The sequence below is a fragment of the Gavialis gangeticus genome, unplaced genomic scaffold (genome assembly GCF_001723915.1).
Source record: "Gavialis gangeticus isolate Ggan-Ray unplaced genomic scaffold, GavGan_comp1, whole genome shotgun sequence".
Classification (NCBI taxonomy): domain Eukaryota; kingdom Metazoa; phylum Chordata; order Crocodylia; family Gavialidae; genus Gavialis; species Gavialis gangeticus.
The window spans coordinates 72,840,146-72,845,005 of NW_017728994.1; the positions used below are offsets into that span (position 1 = coordinate 72,840,146).

Here is a 4,860-nt window from a genome sequence, read left to right on the forward strand (position 1 = left end):
TTGGCAGCACAGGAGACAAACTAGCTTGCAAGAGAAGAAGGGGTGGGAAGGGCATGTTTTGATGATATTGAAGTAAGGCATTAGTAGATACCGATCTCTGTTTTGAGTACCAAGTCAATTCAGTCAAGCAGCTGTGGATTACTGACTGGAGACCAAAAAGGGGTCACCCCGGTAAATCCCCTACTACAATGGCTGCTTAGGACAGTATGCATTATTAGGGTCATCTGGTAGTTTCAGCAATGTTCATCCTTGTCTGAGACAGGACATGCCCAGGGTACAGTACAGGGGAGGCTTGGAGCCCCACAAAGAGAACAGGGTAAGGGATCTAAAAGGTCATCTGCATGGAACTGCCTCCTAAAAGATTTTACATCAAACTCATGGTGGGCAAAGAATACAACACTCCAAAGGTGAACCGAATGGCCTAGCCTAGGTCCCCACCTTGTCGCCACCAGTAGGTCGGCAATCCCTGGGGAGCGGTCATAAGCCATACAACACCTACAGCTGGCACAGCAGGTATCAAATTTAGGCTCACATGCATGAAATCACCATTTTTAAGGTGCATTAAGGGCACACGTGTGTGGATATACACCCTTAATGCACCTTAAAAATGGCAATTTTAGGTTAAGCCCACTTAAAAGAGGCACATGTAGACACACCCTCTATAACTGTGTGCAATGAGTCACTTGAACCCCACCTTGATGTAAGGACTGTCATTTACAACACATTTGTATAATGCTTAACACAAGAGCCCCCAACAGCTTGAAACTTCTAGGTCCTACCTAAACATCAATAATTAATAATATACCTCAGTTCCCACTCCAGTAAAGTTTGGGTAGATAATGATGGGCTGTTTCCTAGCACTCCTTTTCCCAAGATCTCACAGCACTTTACTAAGAAGGATAAGCTTTATTCCTGCTTACAATATAACAAGAGCTTGTCTTACTTGTGTCACATACATGTAATCTCACTGGCCAATGAGAGTGCACAAGTATAAATAAGGACAGAAATGGACCTTGTGTCTTCCATGTTGAAATGGGTGTGACAAATATGCCAGTGAAAAAAAGACCAAGGCCCTGTTCTGGAAAAGTACCACGGTGCCTCATTATTCCATTTGTATTCAGAAATACCCTTAGAGATGGGATCCCTGATAACATTAAGGAGCCTAAATGTGTTCTTAGTATTGCATAATATAGATAACACTGCATCACCAAGATGCTTTCCTGAATGCAGGCCCAACTGTTGAAAGTGCCACAAAACAAACCAAAAAAAAAGCCTGAAGAGTAACAGCTGCAATTCAACAAGGGTGAGTGAACAATGGAAGAGCCAGAACACCATCAACAGACAAGAACATTACTGATGGATATAAATCCTGTAGATATAGCCTAACTAGAGAACACCATATTTTCTTGTATACAACATGCTCCAGAAAATAATATATACCTGGTTTTTAGAAGGCAGAATCAGGAAAAATCAAAGACAGAACATTTATTTGGAGCTCATGAACAAAGAAAAACTAGGGCAGGGGAATTTCCTCTTTCAGCATCTCTCCAAATAATTCTGATAAATCAAGTTCTTTAATAGATCACATAGTGCAAGAAAATGCCAGACATCAGGAAAAGGAGTGTTATGCTACCTATTTTTAAGAACAAAGGAGACTTATAAGACTGTGGCAAGTATAAAGACATAAACTCAAGAAATACCATGAAGTCACAAGAAAATTGTCAAGCAAAGAATGATAAGTCAAAATTGACCACATTGAAGCTTGTGTTCATACCAAGAAGTCAACCACGGATGAGATCTTTGAAGTGAAACTCCTCCCTAAGAGGGAAATGGAAGTTTCTCCACTGTCTCTAATCTCAGATAATAATGGAATATTTCTATCTCCTCTCTTAAGTGTTTTACAGTCCTTCCAATTGCTGCATACCTTCTCCCCTTATGTGCCCTTTCTGGACCCTATTGTGTGCTATCTAGGAGGCTTTATTGGTGACTGGGGAAGAATTGTGGTAGTTACAGGTGCTAAGAGAATTTACTCAGATCCTGTTCTTACATGAGGATCCTGCATTCCAGCTACGTTAACTCCTCACCCACTACATCAGTTACCACAGTATTACTATATCTGTTTGATAATATCTGCAATGGCTGTTGTGGAGGTGCTCTGCAAGTTCAGATCAGCATACAATCTGAGAATAATAGTAATCGCTTATTCAGCTATTTGGGGTTTTTTTCTTATCCTTTTACTAGCTCTCTCTTGACTTTTGCTGTTCTCATAAAAGCCTCTTTGCTATTAGTAGCTGTCCCTAGAGTGTCTTTTTATCTCAAATACTTCAAGGACAATCACTCTTTCTTAGTACTACCTTGCCATCGACCACACGGTGTATCCAACTTCTTTCCACAAAGCCCTTCCTTACACATTTCCTCATAACATAGTGTAATAGGGAGCCTCTAGCCCCTGTTACTTTAAGGGGAAGTGAAATCAGTATTATGTGCCTGCAAGAATGCTGGCAGCTGAACTGGTGCCAGCTGTAAAGAGACAGGTAGCAGAAGGGAATCATAGCTACAAGGCAGTAACAAGATGAAAGTCACTTACCTGGAAAAAGCAGGAATAGGATAGGGAGCTGAATTTCAGGCAGCTATTTAAGTAATGCCTATGGCAGAGCTATGGGATAATGAGAAACCCCCAGGATCAGTTGAGAGAGCTGGGGTCATGTGACAAGAAGTGGGTGGAGCCCAGGGCTCTATAAACTGGAGGGGTATTTGGGTTTGGGACACAGGAGAGATAAGAGCTCTTTGAAGCTTGTTGCTGAACTGTCCTTGAGAGCCTCAAAGAAAGGTCTTGGCAATGAAAGGCGATCATGTAGGTGTGCTTGAAGGGACTTAAGCTGCAGAGGCTGGTACCAGCCAGAAGGTAAGAAGCCCAGAAGGGTAGAAGTTGGATGCAACTGGGGAGTACCTTAGGGAAAGGTAAATCCTGGGTGATACACATAAGCAGGGAAGGGCCCTGGAAGAGGGCAACCCCAAACTACAGCTGAGAGGGGGAGAGCTTAAGGGAGAGAAAATGCCAGGGTTCAGTTGAAGATGGCAATGACAGCTACGAAGCATGGGGAGGCTAGTAAGGGGTGAGTAAAGGCTATTAGGGGTGCCAGAGGACTGTGCTGGTGGGTGCTGAATTGCAGGTGTGGGAGCCAGGGTGTTACCCTAGAGATAGCTCTGTGCAAGGTGCCGAGGGGAGAGGCCTGCCCTGGATGACTGTGGGTGAACCAGTCCAGAGGACTATTGCACGGTGCTAAGAGGGAACATGTCCTGGATTTCTCCCCATGCTGAGCAGAGAGGCACACCCTGGATGTCTGTGCCAAGGGTGAACAAGGCCAGAGGACTCTGTTGCAGACATGCTTGGAGACATGGTGCTGAAGAGGCAGCAAAGCAGCATGTAAAAGGGCTACCCTGGCTTCTAAAGGGAAATTACAAATTTGCCAAATTCATCATAACATTTTATGCCAAAGGCATGGCAGATGGAAAACAGGAGATGCAACAGAGGCTGGAGAGCTGAGCAGGTAAATTTGATCTCCATGGGGCTTTCAAATCTGGGGTCAGAGCCCTGAATCTTCTGCACACACTGATAGAAGTCACCTGTTACCCTGGGGACAATGTGAAAAAAATGACAAGAATTTTTAATAACAATCTGTTTATGCAAGTGCAGCTAATTATAACTCTACCTACAGCTAAGTATGGGGAGGTAGATGATGGGGCTCAAGTATTTTCAGCTGCAGTAGTCTTCCACTTAGTTTTTCAATCTTCATATATAACATTCAACATCTAGTTTCTCCTAAACTGATGTTGACACTGACAGTGCTGCAAACTGGACTAATACCCAAGAATGCCAAAATCCTTATATTCATCATCATTGTGAAATATTATAGATACGATTTGAATCTATTGTTCCTGAGATAAGTGTCTTAAACACTCACAACTGCAGTTGTCATTTTCTATATTCTAATTATTTATTGGCAACTCCTCCAGTTTGCTTTTTTTTGCTTAAAAAATAGGCTAAGCTGTCACTGTTAATGAATAAGCTTTCTGGGTAATTTATAGCCAAGTGCTCTGATGCCACCGAATTTGCACCAAGGAGAATACCCATGATCACCACCTCACAAATTTCAAAAGGGCCTTCACCCAACAAGGACACTCATCAAGAGAGATGGATTGTATCTTTAAAAGAGCCACCCAGATACCATGTAAAGATTTGCTGCAATACAGAAAGAAAATCCCCATGAATCACATACCATTAGTTATGACATACCACACATCCCTGGAACCTACATGGAAAATCCTCAAAGAGTTGCCGCCCGTACTAGACAAAGACCCAATCCTTAAAGAGATCTTTCCAGAACCACCCATCCTAGCCTTTAGACAAGCACCAAACATTGCTAACCTCATAACCAGAAGCAAACTCCCTATGAACCAAAGCACACCAAATGGATACAGACCATGCCAGGACAAGAAATGCAAGAGCTGCCAACATATCTCCATCAGTCCCACAATAACCACACTGGTTCCAACACCATTCCTGGATCTTACACCTGCACCTCCAGAAATGTAATATATCTCATCCAGTGCACTAAATGCCTTGATGGAAAATATGTAGGAGAAACCAAATAACAACTGTGCACCAGAATGAACGCACACCAGAAATTCATCAAAGACAAAAATATCCAATTACCAGTGGATGCACACTACTCACAAGACAATCACTCCCTCTCTGATCTATCAGTTCTAAAACTCAAAGGGAACTTACAAAACACCTATGAAACACCTTTTGTAGATGAGCTTTCACTTCATAAATCTACTGGATACAAAAAAATC

The 4,860-nt window shown here is 42.6% G+C and overlaps 2 long non-coding RNA genes across 2 annotated transcripts in view; one reads left to right on the forward strand and one right to left on the reverse strand.

Annotated features, from left to right (window-relative positions):
- LOC109287719 overlaps positions 1–2,647 on the reverse strand; it is a 119,189-nt gene extending 116,542 nt beyond the window's left edge. The window contains exon 1 of the long non-coding RNA XR_002094950.1: positions 2,588–2,647. This is a non-coding gene — a long non-coding RNA (uncharacterized LOC109287719). The remainder of the gene's footprint in view (positions 1–2,587) is intronic.
- A 172-nt stretch (positions 2,648–2,819) lies between these two features.
- Positions 2,820–4,860, forward strand: part of LOC109287718 — a 45,087-nt gene continuing 43,046 nt past the window's right edge. The window contains exon 1 of the long non-coding RNA XR_002094949.1: positions 2,820–2,905. This is a non-coding gene — a long non-coding RNA (uncharacterized LOC109287718). The remainder of the gene's footprint in view (positions 2,906–4,860) is intronic.